General features: G+C 40.5%; 1 long non-coding RNA gene across 1 annotated transcript; it reads right to left on the bottom strand.

Moving 5' to 3' along the window:
• Positions 1–916: 916 nt before the first annotated feature.
• LOC134557533 (uncharacterized) lies at positions 917–15,253 on the bottom strand. The gene is made up of 2 exons (XR_010082059.1): positions 14,957–15,253; positions 917–1,653 (listed from the first exon to the last, which is right to left on the bottom strand). It is a non-coding gene; the product is annotated as an uncharacterized LOC134557533 (long non-coding RNA).
• Between the last annotated feature and the right edge of the window lie 2,071 nt (positions 15,254–17,324).

Genomic DNA, 17,324 nt, shown 5'->3' with positions numbered 1-17,324 from the left:
AATAGTGAAGTCTTAAACACTGGCAGGATTACAAAAATAGTACAGCAAATTGGGCATATTATTACAAAACATAAGGCTTTTTCTGTACAGATAACTGATGGTATGTGACTTTCTTTTGTGAACAGAGTGTAAAAGCTATTAGGGGAAAAAAAAGCATTTTGAAAACAGCCAGAAAAGGGTGGGGGGGAAGGATATAACCTTGTTTTTGCAAGTAGTCCTTCTAGAAACATTTTTAGCATCTGTTGGATATGGAAATAACTTTTTTTATTATATTGTGCTAGTCTCCAAAAAACTCATACCTTTGCTAACGAATTTCACAAAAACTTAAACATCATTTTATTCCTTCTTTAGCCCTGAAAATAGGACAGAAGCAGAATGATCACTTTGCTGGTCCTCCTCACAAAAAAATCGTTTAATCCATTTTTTTCCTTAATGTTTAATGAAAGGAAGAGAATTAATTCTTAACTTACACAAAGTCTGAAGAAATACTGTAATCAAGAAATTTGGTCTTGTTTTTGTCTCAGAAATCTTTGAATAGAGCATATATTTAAGCTTTAAAGCATCTTGATGGCATACTTAATGTAAGTATTTGGTTTGTGGTTTATTAGTATTGTTTTGGCTTTAGAATTTTGAGATGTATTTATTAGATGTGATTATCCATTACTGCTGGCCTACAGGAAAGCAAAGTGGCTGAAGCAGTGAAAATTAGGCTGTGTGAAGAAACAGCAAGAAGCAGATCCCAAATTCATAACAAATTAAGACCTAATTTGTATTTTTTACTGCTGGTTTTGTTTAGTGGTGGGGTTTTGGGGGAGTTATTTTATTTTTATTTTATTTTTTGTGGGGTTTCTCGTTGTTGGTTTGGTTTGGGGTTTGGGGTATTTTTTGTGGGGTTTTTGTGGGGTTTTTTTGGTGGTGGTGGTGGTTTTTTTGTTGTTTTTAGGGGTTTTTGTTTTTGTTTGGGGGGAGTGTTTGGGGCTTTTTTGTTTTGGTTTTTTGTTTTGTTTTCTTTTTTCTTTTTTCTTTCTATGTCAAGTCTTTCACCTTATAGTGCTGACATTCCTGGGACTGTTTGATCCTTGTCATCATGGCAAAGGCACAGGTCTGTCTGGCTACCAGGGCAGGATGTTCAGCCCTGCAGGATGCTCAGTTCAGGGTGCTCTGGGCTCCCTGACCCCCCAGAGCACCTCTGGCACATCTTGAGAAATCCCTGGCAGAAATGCCAAGGGTATGAAATGCCAAAAGCTCAGGATCTGCTAGAAGAGTCTGAAGAAGACTTCAGTGGAGCAGCACTCCCCTGCACTGTATTTTGTGTGAGGGAGGAGAGAGCTCATCAGAAAGAGAAGAGGCTTTGTCAGACATTTCAGGTGGGTACAGAATCCTCCCTGCCCCTGAGCCTGAGTGAAATCTGCTAGCAAGGTCTAAAACCTTACCTGAGACCTACTGACCAGGGCTCCTGAAAAGGCAGCAGGAGTGCCCTTCCCTGGTTCTGTGCTCCTGGGGTGACTCTGGGCCTCTCACCATCCTCACCTGATGAGCAGGAACAGGTCAGACACCTCTTCACAGATCCCCCACTCTGACTGCTGAGGGCACCTGTGCCACACAGCGCTCCATTCCCAGGCATCCTTGAGGATGGAGGGTGATCCAGGCAAGCTGTGGACATGGATAAGAGTTCATCAGCAAGCCTCAGCTCCCTAAACCACATTGCTGAGCACGGCCCAGGGAAAGGAGGAGCTCCCAAAACACATTGGTGGTCAATACAGCCAAACCTCTGCCAGTGTGGAGAGCTCATCCCTAGAAACTGGAGGTGCCTGGAGCACAAAGGAATGATGTGCTACATGATTGAGATTCCTTTTGAAGAGCTCATCCCCAGAAGCTGGAGGTGCCTGGAGCACAAAGGAATGGTGTGCTACAGGATGATGAGGTTTCTTTTGAAGAGCTTGAAGGAAAACCTGTGCATGCTGCCGATGGCTCTGGCACAGCTGGAACGTCTCACGTTCAGAACACAATGATGATGCCACTGCTGAGGATCTATGAACTCACGAGGCACCTCAACAGCAGTGGCTGTGATGGGCACGTCAGTGCCAGGCTGCTTTTGCTGCAGATTTATGGGTCTGGGAAGCCCATTGACTGCTGGGTTAGGATGGAGCCTGGAAACAAAAATCCAATATCTCCTGGTCCTGTGAGCGGAGACTCTGCACTGAAACAACTCCACGGTGCAGATCAATGTCTGGGGATTTCACTTTATGTGGTTGAAATGAAATAGGCACTCCATAGTTAAATGTGCTCGTTCTGTCAAGACCACTCCAGCTTCAATTTTCCTTCATGACTGTAAAAAGATCCAATTTCCACTATGAAGTCTGGAAAATTATATCAACTATCAGGGTAGAATTAGACCTGATAGAAGCTTGGTGATCTTAAAAAGTACGAGATATATCCATTTTTCATTGTAAGATTTTAGCTTTCCACTGAGCTTATTAATTTTTGCACTTTTTGTATTGTATTCTACCTGGGTATATTTGTAAATAATGCTAAAAACCTTTATTCCAAATGTTCATTTCTGTTGCATTTATTTTTAGCTTCCTGATGAATTTATAAATTTATTTTTTTAATAAAATGAACAGGGATATAAAGGATGGAAAAATCCACAGTACCCCATTCAGAGGCAGAGAAAAGAGTAAATACATTCATTGCTTTCCTCAGAAGAAAAGTATTGTGCAGCTGCTGTGGAATACAATATTGAGATGAAAATGAAGCTGCAATGGAAATGGAATGAGAAATAGGTATTTGCTTCTGGGTGAGCGCAACAAACCTATCAGCTACATAGTTAAAATCAGCAGCCCCATCTCCCCAATTCCTGATGACTAAATAAACCACAGGTAAAAGACAGGGGAATAAGACAGAAGGAAAGGAGGGAAATGAAGCTGCCAAATGAAAGAGAAGTGTTTCTGCAAAGGTCAGGAAGGGATAAGATTAGTTTGGAGTAAGCCAATCCTACAGTGTAATTTGCAATATTTTCAAACACTTCAGAATAAGCATTTCTTGCTATTTTTAATACGGGCTTTGAGCCATGACTATCTAAATGGAGAGAGGAGGCATTAAAAGTTCATAGGGCTTGATATTGCCTGTAAAGAGGGAGCCCCTACAGAATTTTATTTTATTAGTAACCTTTATTAGCCTTGTAGCTAGTGCTGATTAAAGTATTGTGGCATATCTGTCAGCAGCAGGAATGCACAGGGATTATTAGCAGCTGCATTTAGAAGTCTAAGAGCCAAGAGGTAGAGCCACAAGCCTGGAATACTAATTCCCATTTTATTCAGTGTAAACAGTCAAAGGATGGATAATAGCTTACTTGTCTCCTTTTTATTGGCATGTTTATCTGTCCTTTTGCTCTTCTCTCTCACCGTGTAACTAAGACAGCAGAAAATAATACAAAATATGAGGCACTTACAAGCCTGGGTCAAATTGATTTCAGTGCAGAATATCCAAATTTGGTTGGTCAAACATAACTTCTTCCCCTATAGACTAATGACTTCATTGGAATATATAAGCTCAAGCATGGGCAGATATGGACTAAATACTGATGGGAAAAGTGTATTTAGCAGAGGATGCCTTTTAGAGTTCTGTCTGTAGACATATTCCAGGTCTGTACTGAAGGATTTTGTTTATCATGTGAGGAATCTTCTGTAGACATAACTTCTATCCCAGCTGACTACAATTTCTTCACTGAGAATATTCACAATTCAAATTGAAGTGTATAGGCAGCTGAGTCACTCTGCATTTTTTTATCTTGGAACTTAATAAATTATTTAATAGTTTAAGAAATTTAACCCAAATCATTTTTGTGATGCCCAAAGCAATTGTTTTTCCCATGACTCTGCTGTAATTACAGCAAAAGCCTGTTTTGGTCAATATTCAAATTAATGGGTTTTCTTTAGTATAAATCCAAGGAGAACATTTATGGCATTAACAGTCTGGTTTGAATTGAACCCCTCCTGGAAATGGATAAATGTTTATGAACAATATCTTTTAATATTTATGATGCTCCACTCATTGCTACACTTCTAAAAATCCTGAGACGAGGTAGGCAAAATTAGCCAGAGCTCTATGGCTGAGTTAGAAAAACAATCTGAGTAAAGTTCAAGTGATAGAATCTCTTTGTTGATGCAGATCACAGTGAAAAGTCTTGGAAAGGTTTCTCTTTCCTCCTATGACAGAAAAGTTCTTCTGTCTGGCACAGAACTAAAACCAGAGGACCATAAACCACTGCTGAGAATTATTTAAAAGAATGAAGGGATGGTTTCTACACGAGACAAGCCTCAACTGTGAATGGTGACTCGAGATCACCAATGATGCTTTTGCATTGTTTTGCTAGAAAACCTTTTATGAGGCCGAGCATGAAAGTATGGCATAAGGATCTCAAAGTTTCAAGTATTCTTTAATGTCCTCTTTTAAAATATCCTGGAAAAAAATAATCATAGTTATAACTGTAACAATTTTGTGGACTCTAAATAAATATCATGTACTCATAATTAATTAAATCAATGAATATGATGAGTTAGCAAGGTATAGATTAAAATTTTAATAAGCATAATAGAAAATGTCTCTGAAGGTAATTAAAAAGCTCAGCGTTGTCCTCCAAAGTGCTTTTGTAAACAACTGACTGCTCTATTTCTGAAATCATTGTGGAATTCAAAGCTGACAGTCTTGCCCAGTTTAAAATTTGAATGAATAAATGTATTTGCCTCTAAATATTTGGTAATAAGGCATGGTAATTTAACATGCTTTGCTTCCTGATCACTTAATGATTTTAGCATGTCTGTCTGTAACACTTGCAATTCCCATACAAAGTTGTGTTTCACTGTTGTCCTGTGGTTAAATATTGTTTGTCCTCTGTACTCCTGGAGCCCCTGAAGCCTCTGGCTCAGAAGAAATGCTCGTGTACCTCACTGGCAGCGTGGGAGGAGGGACCAGTCCCTGGCACCACCTCCGTGGGTCTGGGATCCACCATCCCAGGCCTGAACAGGCAACCCCAACCACGCTCCTGGCAGTACCTGCAGAGACTGAACCTCACTCCTAAACCTAACATGTCCCTGGAATTAATATAATGAACCACTATTATTTCTCTACTGAAGCAAAAAGGAGATGAATTAAATTCCTCCAGTGCTTTCCAGCCCTCTGTAGCACACGTATTATGCTATCTTAATATGGATTACTCTGATTTTTCTGCTCTTGCTGAAAAGAGCCATCTGTATTCCAGTTTTTTCATCTGCTCCTATTCTTTCTGCTGTGCTGTTCAGAGACACCCTTGTCAGTTCTTCAGGAAACTTCCTGTAAAGCACAGAATTAGTTACTCTGATTGACATTTTCAATGTGGGAGGTCCTGAATGTCCAAGTAAATTCTGTCCCACTCTCTGACTGATAATGTAACACTTGTAGTGATACTGTCTTATCACAGAGACTTTGTTTCATGCTTCTGCTAATTTTTCTGCTGTGCTTTGTGGTTCTTTCATCACCTATTTCTTTTATTCTCCTATTTTATTTCTTTTGGACCAATTTCATTATGGCCTTGCCACTTGGTCTGACCTCATAAACTGACATAATAAACTGTAAATTTAAGTCTCAGTCTAACTTTTCCTAATATAGATATAGCTTTTCTGTTCAGCTGGTCATTGTTGCTTTCATAAATATTCTGGATATAAGGTTGTGGCAAGACTATGTCAAAAATCAGGCAAGTGAATCTACACGAAGATGAATACCAAACCAGAATTTTAACTAGGATTTAATGCATGTAAATTCATCAGCCTGGAAACTGTGTTGGGGGTAGGGACCAGAAATTTAGAGGAAGCATTGATACAGCATAGCCTGAGGAGCTCAAAGGTGCAAATATTTCCTATACTGCAAAACCCATGGAAGTGCAGATTTGTCAAAAAACATCTGCAGTTCTGAACACATCTCACTGATTGGAATAATGGCCAATATCTTGTCTATTTTGCTCTCCAGACCAGTTAGCAGAAGCTTGAACTAGCTGCTTTAGGTCAATCTGGCAATTACTGTTATTCTATGGTGAAGTTTATTAAACCTGCAAAATACATCTGTGACATAATGAAAAAAAGAATTTTTATTTACCTAAAAAGGGCAAAATTAACTTTTTGGTAAACACAAACCTCCACCAGGGCATACTTTTACAGATGACACAGAATGTTTTCCAACAGAGCCTTGCTCTACAAATTCTGTACCAAGCCATTCAGTTGCATTTAAGTAAAAATAACCCATTGAGTTATGTTCAATGCAGACTTTTAGAGAATAATTGTATCTACAGAACTTCTTGATGAGTTTGAGATATAAATATACCTATGCTTTGAAACAATAAATAAGAAAACATAATCATAAATTAGAAAATAATATATGGATACAATAAGAAGTCTGAGAACAGATTCCAACACTGATCATTTATTTCTGAATAATGTGTTGTTCCATCAATAGTTATAAAAGTGATTGAGAATTGATCAAATATTGTACAATATGAGAATGTCTTGGGAAATATAGATATACAGATCCATTTTTAATTTCAGAGATACTGTAATCTATTTTTATGTCAGTGTACAATATGTTGAGGTGAGGCTGAAAGAAAAAAATGCTATTACAATTACTTGTTCATAGCATTTGCCTCAGTTAAAAGAATTGATTTTCCTATTTATTTGACTTGTGATGTTTGAGTTCTCTGTGACTTTTTCAAGAAAGTAATCTTCAAATTTCACAGAAAATTTGGTATTTGGAATGACAGTGATAAAAATGGAAAGCAACACAACTTTTCCCACATAATTTTGATGGATAATTATTTTTCTCAGTACTACTCCTACATACGTGAAGACATTCCTAAGTCTTGTTCCAGTGCTCTCTTAAATGAATCCTCAGGACATGGGAGGGATTAGGATTCCAGTTAGTAATCTCCAGGTTTACCAGTGTGTTGGGTGATTTCCCCCACCACTGTCCAGCCTGGCACAGGGACGTGGTGGATTCACCATTCCTGGAGGGATTTAAGGACATGTAGATGTGTCACTGGGGACCCTGGCGAGTGGTGGGGTTGGCAGTGCTGAGTTAATGGTTGCACTCAATGATCTGAAGGGTCTTTTCCAACCCAAACAACTCCTACAAAGAGCACTAGGATCTGGAAAGGGAGAATTCCTGAAAAGTTCTGGCCAAGGTTCAAGCTCTGGGAAACCTGGGTACCTGGTGTTGGGGTTGAAGAAAGGTCGAGCTAAGGCCATGGGGAAAATCCCCCTGGTCAGGGCGAGAGAAATCTCACCCTCAAGGCCCCATGGGAGCTCTCTATGTTAATTAGTCTAGAAAGTTCTTTGTTCCCTTTGTTACCACTGGGTGTTTTTTGCTGCAATGTTTTCCCTACTCCTCTTTCCCAGTTGGTTCCCTGCCCTCAGACTCCCTCTCTGTTCTACCTTGTACCAGTTACTGCTACCTCACCTTTTTGGTGCACCGAAAACTGAGCTCAGTTTGCTGTTTGTTGTTTTACCCCTTAGTAAAGTTCTTCTTTTCAGGTCACCAGATGGTGCCCATCTCTCATTTATTTCACCACCTAAAGAGAATTTCACCCCTGAAATCCTGTGGTGACACCCGGCCTTCCTTCCCCGGGCCTGGCCTGCCACACCTGGCAGTGACTGAGGGGGAGCGTGAAATGCTCCTGGAATTAACCAAATTTCCTGGTTCATTTGTTTGTTAGGTGGCGTGAAACTAGGAAAATACAAAGGGAAAGAAAGGAAGGATTATTGCATGGAAAAGTTGGGTGTAGGACCCAAAAGGCACAGGATTAAGTATCATTCAAAATTAATCATGGAATCATAGAATGGTTGGGTTGGGAGGGAAATTAAATCCCATCCAGCCCCACCCCAGCCATGGCAGGGACACCTCCCCCTGTCCCAGGCTGCTCCAGCCCCAGTGTCCAGCCTGGCCTTGGGCACTGCCAGGGATGCAGGGGCAGCCACAGCTGCTCTGGGCACCCTGTGCCAGGGCCTGCCCACCCTGCCAGGGAACAATTCCTGATTGCCAAGATCCCATCCAGCCCTGCCCTCTGGCACTGGCAGCCATTCCCCCTTGTCCTCTACCAGTTTACAACCATAACAGGATGGGAACAGCATGGCTAAAACACAGGAAAGTTCAGAAGCGGAACTAAGTCAGAGATGGAAGCATATTTTAAAAATTATGGCGCTCAGAAAACAAAGAATTCCAGTTCTCACAAGGGAGAACTGATTCATAATGACAAAGTCCAGTTGCACATTTAAATCATTTACATAAACATTTACATAAACACAATAAATTTACTTGGTGTGGGAAAAGTTGAGGATAGTAACACAACAAGTAAGATGTAGTTAAATACTTTTCTACTACTCTGATCTGAATGGAAAACTTGATATAAAGAGGAGGAAAAGGTATATAAATAAGGAAAGAACAGGACAAAAAATGTACTTTCTCCCCCTTGAGCCATGCTGGAGAAATTCCTTCAGTTTGATGGGTACAGCAGCCCACCAGATTTTTTTTTTTTTTTTGTGAAAGCCTTTTATATCAGCAAACTTTTAGCAAATTTCATTTCTCGAGAAAAAAAATCACATTTTATATAGGAATTGAAAATTTTCAAGAAAACTAATTGCATTTATTATTGAGCAGTAGACACAAATTTTGAGTCCCCATGAGATTCCTAGCACTCATTAGTTCAAAAGCAGTAGTTTGAAATTAGAGGTTAAAATAATAACTTCTAAGGAATTTGTTTTAATCTCTGAAAAATAAGAAACTAAAACTGCCTTTTGCCAGACAAGGTGATATACTTTCTCATAAAAGCTTGACAATGACTACACCTGAAGCCAATAGTCTCAATTACATAAAAAATGTTCTGATCAGATTATACTAATTACAACTGAATCCTCATTAATGTCCACAGCCATTGCTGTCAGGGCTTGGAATGAGGTGTGCGGATTCTGCAGCACCTTCTTCCCCAGGAGAATTTTCACTGCCTGTCCCCAGAATCAGCCCTGGTGCAGTGCTGCTCCTGGATCTTTGTTTGGACCTCTGGGAAAAGGGAGGTTGTGTGAGGAAAAGCTGTGCAACTCTGGCTGGGGGAGCACAGCTGATCCCAGGTGCTCTGCTCTGAGTTTGGGGGCAGCCACGGCCAGGAATTTCTTCCTAAATAAAGATTTTCTTCCTAAAACATAAAACCACACTGGAGAATGGTTTGAGGCAAATCCAGCAGTGCCAGGATGAAAGCTTGGATTTGTGCTGCCTTTTGTGTGAGCAAATGGGAGCCATTGCCACATGCCCATGTCACCTTGACATCTGGAGGCTGACAGCTCCCAAAAATGTCCGAGAGACATTTCTTACAAACTGTACCAGCACATCTGATTTGTACTTGGGGCATACAAAATTGTAACTCAAGTTTAGGATGTTCCTACAAAGTCTAGATGACACCAACTCCAGGTGTTTCCTCTCCAGGCACAGACTGACATCGAACTTGACTGCTGTCAGCTGAAGCTGACCCCGCTCAATGCCCTGCAGGCAGATGTGGAAGAGAAAAGGCAGATCTCTGTCTGTTGCACAGCTTATATATCTGGCAGAAATTCAATCTGGACCCCTCTCTAGATGTGTTTTACCTTCACCTCATGACCTTAAACACAGTAATAAACACACATTAACACAATGGGGAAGAAGTAGGCGCTGTGACTCCAAGCAACCTCAGCTGGGTCATGTTTGTAGTTCACTATTCTCAGGCATGTGTGATTTATTAAGCAATGTCCAGAGAGATCCAGTGAGTTTTCACACAGCTAACATAATTAAATATTGAAGGAAAATGTTATCTCATTCAGCTGAAATAAAACCCTGGATGTAAGTTAACTTATTGATATCCAAAATAGATCTTAACATTCGACTTGCTATTTTTTAAGTGAATAAAAATTGACTTACTCTAGACTAACAGACAAATTTATAAACCACCATGTTCTAATAATGACAGAAATTAATTTGGAAAGCAGTTTGATAGTTAGTAAAATGTTATTGCTAGCTGGATAGACAGTACATTGCAAAGAGATTAATGGCAGGAGGAGAAAACTTGCTGCAGACCTTTGAAATGGAAAATTTTCATGAGGTAATGCAGAAAGCTGTTCTGAGGTACCTTTGCATCATCAAGAGGGAATTTAATTTAGATGTTCAATATTACTGTCAAGCCCTGAGAAGCTTCTTGGATCACAACAGCAGCAATTAACAAATATATTGCTGGCAGTCACATCCATCCCACAGGGCAGGAGTTCAGAGAAAGCACCAATCTCCCAGCTGGTTTACATTTCATTTGTAGTGACCTAATTTCTAAACAATGCTTTAAGTGGTAGTATTTTGTTATTTTTCACCAAGGAAAGCCACTGTACCAAGTTTGGAAGGTGTAGGTATGCAAAATCTGTAAATGGCAGTGTTTTCCTTTGTCTGGCACTGCAGCTGGGGCAGGTCTCAATAGGCACCTTCTCTTAGGCCACATTAAGACCAACAATTGCATATTGAGCTTAACTAGTCTGCAAGGGCTGCTGGCTACATTAACACTGGGACTTTTATTGTCTAAAAGCTACAAGGAACCTATAAAGTGACACATCCAGCATAGTGAAAACACAGCAACATTAAAAAGAACCATTATAGCTCCACTTTAGGTGCATGGAACACATTAAGTGTCACAAGTAGCCACTTTTAACTCACAATTAGGGATTATATATAGTTTGCTACATCAGTCTTAACTAATTAATTCTAATTATTCTGTCATTTCAACCAAGTTGCTACAGACAAATAGAGGTAAAAATTTTTCTGAAGTTTATTATGGAAAGGTGTTTTTGTTTTGGGGTTGGGGTTTGGTTGGGTTTTTTTTTAAGCCAATTAGAACAAAAAAACAACATTAAGAAAATCCAAACTACCATTTAATTTAACAGGATTTGTCAAGGAGCAGTTGTGATTATATTTTGTTTGCTCTTTAAATTTTAAACAACATAACCCTATTCTTCAAAGATTTCATTCAGCTCCTTCTTCCCTCTTACACTGAGCTAAAGGAAAGAAAAAAATCATAAATTGTTACAGTCATTTTCCAATAATGCACATTGGAAAGAAAAATATCAACATTTCTAAAACTTTTAACCTGCTTTTCCTCATATTTTTATATATTAAGGAAACATTGCACTCTTGGAATGAAAAAGCAAGAAAAAGCAGTGAATTTTTGTTTTACATGTTCATCTTTCCTTGGATTTTGGTTTGGTTCCTTATAGCACTCATAAGAATGTTCTGTTTTCTGAGGAGGACTGTATGATGATCAGGCATTGACTATACCAGAATCAATATCACATAAATCCCAGTATTGTGGGAATTGGGTGACCAGGGACAGGGAGCGGGTTATTCCTGGTCGACAGTGAAGTCAGCATCAACCTGAGGCCATGGGAAATGTGCAGGGAAGGGAAACATCTGGTTAGGTTATGGTGAGAAGAATGGGATTGTGGGTATAGGTATGTTAATGAAGTTCCCTGTCTGGGACAGAGTTTATACGTTGTTATGTTTGCCCCATTGTTGGGTCTTTCCAGGTTGCCCCATACCTGCAACCATGGGCTGTGTTCTCCTTATGTTCTGCTAGCTCAGGCTTCTATTAAAGTGATTTCCGGGGCTTCCTTGATCGTTCCCATCCCTATTTCAGTTGCCACCCTGGCTGCTCCAGCTCGTGTCACATCACTGGTGACACAGGATCACTGGGAATGGAGAAGCCCTCCCAGCCCATGGAGTCCCAGCTGTGCCCACCTTGTCCCCAGCCCAGAGCACTCAGGGCCACCTCCAGCCCTTCCTGGGACACCTCCAGGGATGGGCACTCCAAACCTCCCTGGGCAGCCCCTGCCAAGGCCTGAGCTCCCTTTCCATGCACAAATTCCTGCTGCTGCCCAAGCTGAGCCTCCCCTGGCCCAGCCTGAGGCCGTTCCCTCTCCTCCTGTCCCTGTTCCCTGGGAGCACAGCCCGACCCCCCGGCTGTCCCCTCCTGTCAGGAGCTGTGCAGAGCCACAAGGTCCCCCTGAGCCTCCTTTTCTCCAGGCTGAGCCCCTTCCCAGCTCCCTCAGCCCCTGCTGGGCTCCGTTCCCTTCCCCAGTCCCGTTCCCTGCCCTGGACACCCCCAGCCCCTTCAGGTCTTCCCAGGAGTGAAAAGGTCACATAAATCCTGTCCTGGCCCCTCCTGAGACACTGCCCTGGAAGCCCCTGAGCAGGGAGTGCCCACTGAGCTGAGCTGGGGGCCAGCCAAAATTAACCAAAAACCCCCAGCCACAGGACAAAGCTGCAGCCTGTCCTGATCAAGGACACAAGAGCAAATCCTTGTTAAGGAAACACGTAAGAGACAATTGACTTTCTCAATGTCATTGTGCTTAATGCGTAAAGAAATTAAGGAATCTGATTTACCCTTTAGTAAGGTGAATCGAGTCAACAGAATGCAGAATGAACATCCCAGAGGAAGTTCTGTGCAAAAGGTAGGAATGTCCCATGGGAACAGATGGAAAAATGTGGGTCCAATTTCTGTCTTCCACAGATGAACAATTTCTCACAACCAGCCCAAGTTTTAGACAGGACATACTGTGTCCTACTGTCACCATTTTCAAAAGCATCAAATCTTCTCAAATCAAAAATCGGGCTTTAAGCAGAACACCAACACTTTGGCAATTTTGGTTTTGCAAAAACAATCCAAAGGCTTTGTATTACACGGAAAAAGAAAGAATGGCAAATTTTCAAAAGCTTCTCCTAAACTGAAATATTCTCTGAACTCTGCTGATAAAGGAGAGGTTATTTTTACTCTAACAACATGGCAATAAGGTATTTTGAAAAAGAAAAGACATTAATGGTACAAGCATAAATTTTTTCCATTTCTGAGGTTTTGAAACTTTACATTTGAAGAAAAACCTTGTTCTGCAACCCAGCATTACATTTTCTTTGGGCACATTTTTACACCCTATGTGACATGGCAGGTCAGGAAAAGAAAAGAAAAAAGTTATCCGAATTAAATTAGTACAGCTAGTTATGTCTCTTCATAGAGAATTAAAAATGAAACTGCTGGAAAAAAATATCACATTCTTCTAATGCTTTATTAGCAGGCTCAGGTTCTCTGCTAATTACCAGAATCAGTCACCCAAAGAACATGTGTTTATTTCTCCCACAAGTCTGAGACAAAAAGGGAGGAAATAATAATATCCCTTGGAGTTGTCAATGGGACTTCTGCCCAGCAGTGAAAGAATAACTCCCTGTAAACCTCCATCTTTTCCATAAACACAGCACTCCTGCTCTTTTTGTCACAACTGCTGTTTACTCTGTCAGCCTTCTTTTAACATTTCAGGGGTAAATTAAAGGCCTTAATTATTGCTTTCCATTCTGTTCCCGAGATCAGGACTTTGTGTACACCGGTTCAAGAGACAATGGTGAACTCTGTTGGGCGTTCAGCTGTATTTGCTGCACCCTTCCATGGTGGCAGTAATTGCACCTGCTGTTTCTTTGTGCCTATGACCTTTCAGTTATCCAGAATTAGTCTGCATAAGGCTGTGCCTCTGGCACAAACAGCACTTTGGCCAACCCCTTGGAAAAGGGCAGTGCCAAGGTAAGACACAGCCATGACAAATCTCAAAAGGCACAAACAGAATTGGGGGTTTATGTTATGAGAGCTGGCTAATGTTTATCTCTAGTTAGGGGTAAAGAGAAAGAGTTTTGCTGAGTAGCAACTTAGGAAGTGAAAGTTATGGAGAGTTCTTCACACATAGAAAAAAATATCTGCAAAGTGACCATTTCACATAGTATTGGTTTCAATCCACATTGTCTTACATAATCAGTCATACTTAGATTAATAGATATTAATTAAGTGAAATGTTATATGCTTCAATATGCTTTTTGCTTTTAATATCAGGGCTCTTAATGTTGCAGTTCTGCTCATTAGAAGAGGTCTGTGCTTCCCACTAGGAACTACTGGATTTAAATTGTTTTTCTGTCAGGAATTTTGGGAGAGCTTGCACACACAGTGCTTTCCCCCAGCAGTTCAGGTTTTGTTTATTTCTATTCTCTATTCCGCTTCCACAATTTTTTATCATAACAGAAGAAAAAGCTTCTCAGCTTTTTTTTTTTTTTCATATCAGAAGGGATATTTTCTTTCCCCAAACAATGTTCTCCAAGTGCTACATTTTTTGCATTTCTTTGAAGCACTACAGTACAAATGAATGTAGAAAGTTCCAGAGGGAAGGGTGTGAAGGTGCTCTTGACCCCTGGGTGAGCTGCCAGAGGCCCTGGGGAAGGACTCTGCACCCCAGCAGGGCCCGAGTGAGTGTCTGTGCAGGGCTCAGCACCTCAGGTACACACCCAGGGCTTGACTTCCACTTAACCCAGGATTTCTGCTGGCCAACACCTCTACATTTAGTCAGCTGCTTCTAATTTAAGCTTGTCTCTTATTGTCCCACACTGACTCAAATTACAATTGTGGGAGTTATGTATTAAGGAGATACTATTTTTATCTTCAGAAGGTAGATCGCAAAAACTACAGAGAATTTACCTTGAAAACTCCAGGTACATGAAAAGCAACTGGCAGGGATGGAAAGACTGAAATAGACAAAGTATTAAGAAAACCTAAAGGTTTTTTTTGTTTCAATACCAAACTCATACTGTAAAGAGAATATCAGTATATAGCTTACACTGTAAAGAAACCCAAGTATTTATGCAACGAATAAATCCCAAACCACTTCATATAACAATACCAAAAGTAATTGAATCAACATGTGCTCTGTGTGTCTGCTGACCTGGAATACTGCAGTGAGGTTCCCTTCCTCTCAGCATCCCCTTCTCCCAGCTGCACAAACACAGCTCCCTCCTCCTCCCTCACATGCCTCAGCCCCTCAGCACCTTGGGGAGTGTTTGTACTCACATGAGCCCAGAACTAGAACTCAAGAGGACTCCCCAAAACTGATGGGGACAGGAGAACCCCCTTTCTCTAGGGTTTCTTCTTCCATGAAGTGCCAGGGAGAGGGAAGCCTTCACTGCTGACTCCTCAGCCCATGTTGTTCTCTGTGATGGTGAACCCCTCGCCAGGCAGGAGTAGCTCAGTTCCCCGGGCTCCTTCTGTCCCAGGGCTTTGCATTCCTCTCCAGGTTATCTTTCCAGTCTGCCCAGCCTGAATTTCCCACATCCCCATCCTTGCCTGGAATCTTTGCAATTTTCTGGTCATTAGGCACCTTCCCCAAATGCCAAAACCTTTCAGACGTGATTGACTCTTGCAAGCTAAGGAAAAAAAAATTTTTCTCTTTAGAATTCTCCCCTTAGAAATCAGATTTTTTCTAACACTGATCTGTAGGAGTCTCCTTCCACTGTCTATTTCGCTCAACACAGGATAAAAAAATGAACAGTCCACATCTGTAGCTTCCTGCAGCTTTCTGACAAGCCCCATCCACCTCATGCAGAACACTTTAATTTACAGAGCCTCAGGTAGACAAACAAACCTTGGAATTTAGGTTCAGCTCTCCATCATCTACTGATGAACACACAATTAGGTGCAACTGTTGTGCAGGGTAATTAGTAGGTGTCAAGATGATGGTTTGTTCTGTATGGAGGTTTTGGGAACTGGGATCACGATCTGAAATCTTTTGTTCTGGATAGGAACACAAAAGTAGAACTGCCAGCTGAGTATTCTTCAGTGAATAATTCATTTGATGATGGCAGTACTGTTGTAACTCATTTTCCCTACAAATTGCTGGGATTGGATCCTCCTGCACATTCATCTGGATTATTTTTTTCCTTCTGCTTACAAGACTCACTAAAAGTTGTAGAGATGAGAATTTCCAAGGCTGTGATTACAGAAATAGATTGAAACCAAAATGGGGGGAGGGATGGAAGAGAGAAGGTGAAGGTCACATTAAAAAAAAAAAAAAAAAAGCCTTTAGCTTTTGTTCTGAATAATTTCAAATCTTTCAGTTCTCCTATCTTGCTCCCCTCTTAACCCCAGACTCTTTCCCATTACATATATTTATATTTTGAAATTCTGCTAAGTAAGAGGAAAGACGATAACAATCTTTGCAGGAAAAATGCCACATTTCTTTGGGAAAATAATCTTTAGCACTAATACTGAGATACTGGTTACAAAGCTGGTGCAGCTTCAACCAAACTGGAGCAGTGCAAAGGCTTGTGTGAGTACAAGTCATTCATTTCCTTTTACAAACTCTTTTGTGTGAATAACTGCAAAAAGATAATGATTAACTTGTATCTCAGTACAGCTGACATACAAGACAATGCTTCCACCCTGGAAAAGAAGAATTGCAGTGTGTGTGTTTTTGTGTATAAACTCACAGGTACACAAACACACGTAATTATTGATTACAAAATACCGCAAGTGACTACTTGAGCCCAGGCAAATGCTAAGTTTGGGGGTTTTTTCAGTCTGAAATCACTGAAATATGTATGAATGTAACTGATATGAACGCAGCATTGATATGTGCTCATAAATTATATCAAGAAACAGAGAGATAAGATGTGGGCTGTATTTCTAGAATAATGAACATGATAAAAGGTTAGGCCTTTTGTTATATTTCTTCTGAAATATGCAATTTGTTACAAGTTATATTGTCTGTGGAAAGAATCCCTACTGCAACTCTAATGTGGTTTTTTAGTATCAAAAACATAAAAGCGCATCAGAACACATCATGTGCAAACCATGGCATTAAACAGATTAGAAAACTAAATGTCACACTGTAACATGACCGGGGTTTCTGCAGTTAATTTACAAGAAAGGCAGAGGAACTCTGCAGGAAACACTTTCTCCAAATATGCACCCTGCAGCTAAAATACCTCATATACCTTATTGTTCTTGCAGGGTAAAAAAAAAAAGGAAGGAAAAAAACCCCTTGACTAAAGTGATAAATTTAAAGCTTGTATGGATTTTAAGATGACTAAATGAATTCCGTGTGAGATTTGTGTATTGCGAGCAAATTTTTAAAAAATTCACAGCAGTCTTACCTATAAAATATTTGTGTACTCTGCCATTCGATTGTATTCACTGCAGTTGTACTGAAACATTTGCAATTTTACGAATGTTTCAATTACCAGGAAACTTTTTATTTAATTCCTATTTAATTGTAGTTTCCCCTGTGCCCCTCATGACGCTGCACTCCTGTTAGTACCCAGAGAAAGGAAACTGCTGCACAGTGCACTGCAGCCACAAAGATGTAGTGTTGTTTTACTTAGAAGAAAAGTCCTCACTTAAGAAAAGTGCTGGAGTTTCAAATCTTGTTTGCTGGATCTGG

This window comes from Prinia subflava, chromosome 13 (assembly GCF_021018805.1).
Source record: "Prinia subflava isolate CZ2003 ecotype Zambia chromosome 13, Cam_Psub_1.2, whole genome shotgun sequence".
Taxonomy (NCBI): domain Eukaryota; kingdom Metazoa; phylum Chordata; class Aves; order Passeriformes; family Cisticolidae; genus Prinia; species Prinia subflava.
This window is presented reverse-complemented; position numbering and strand designations above follow the sequence as displayed.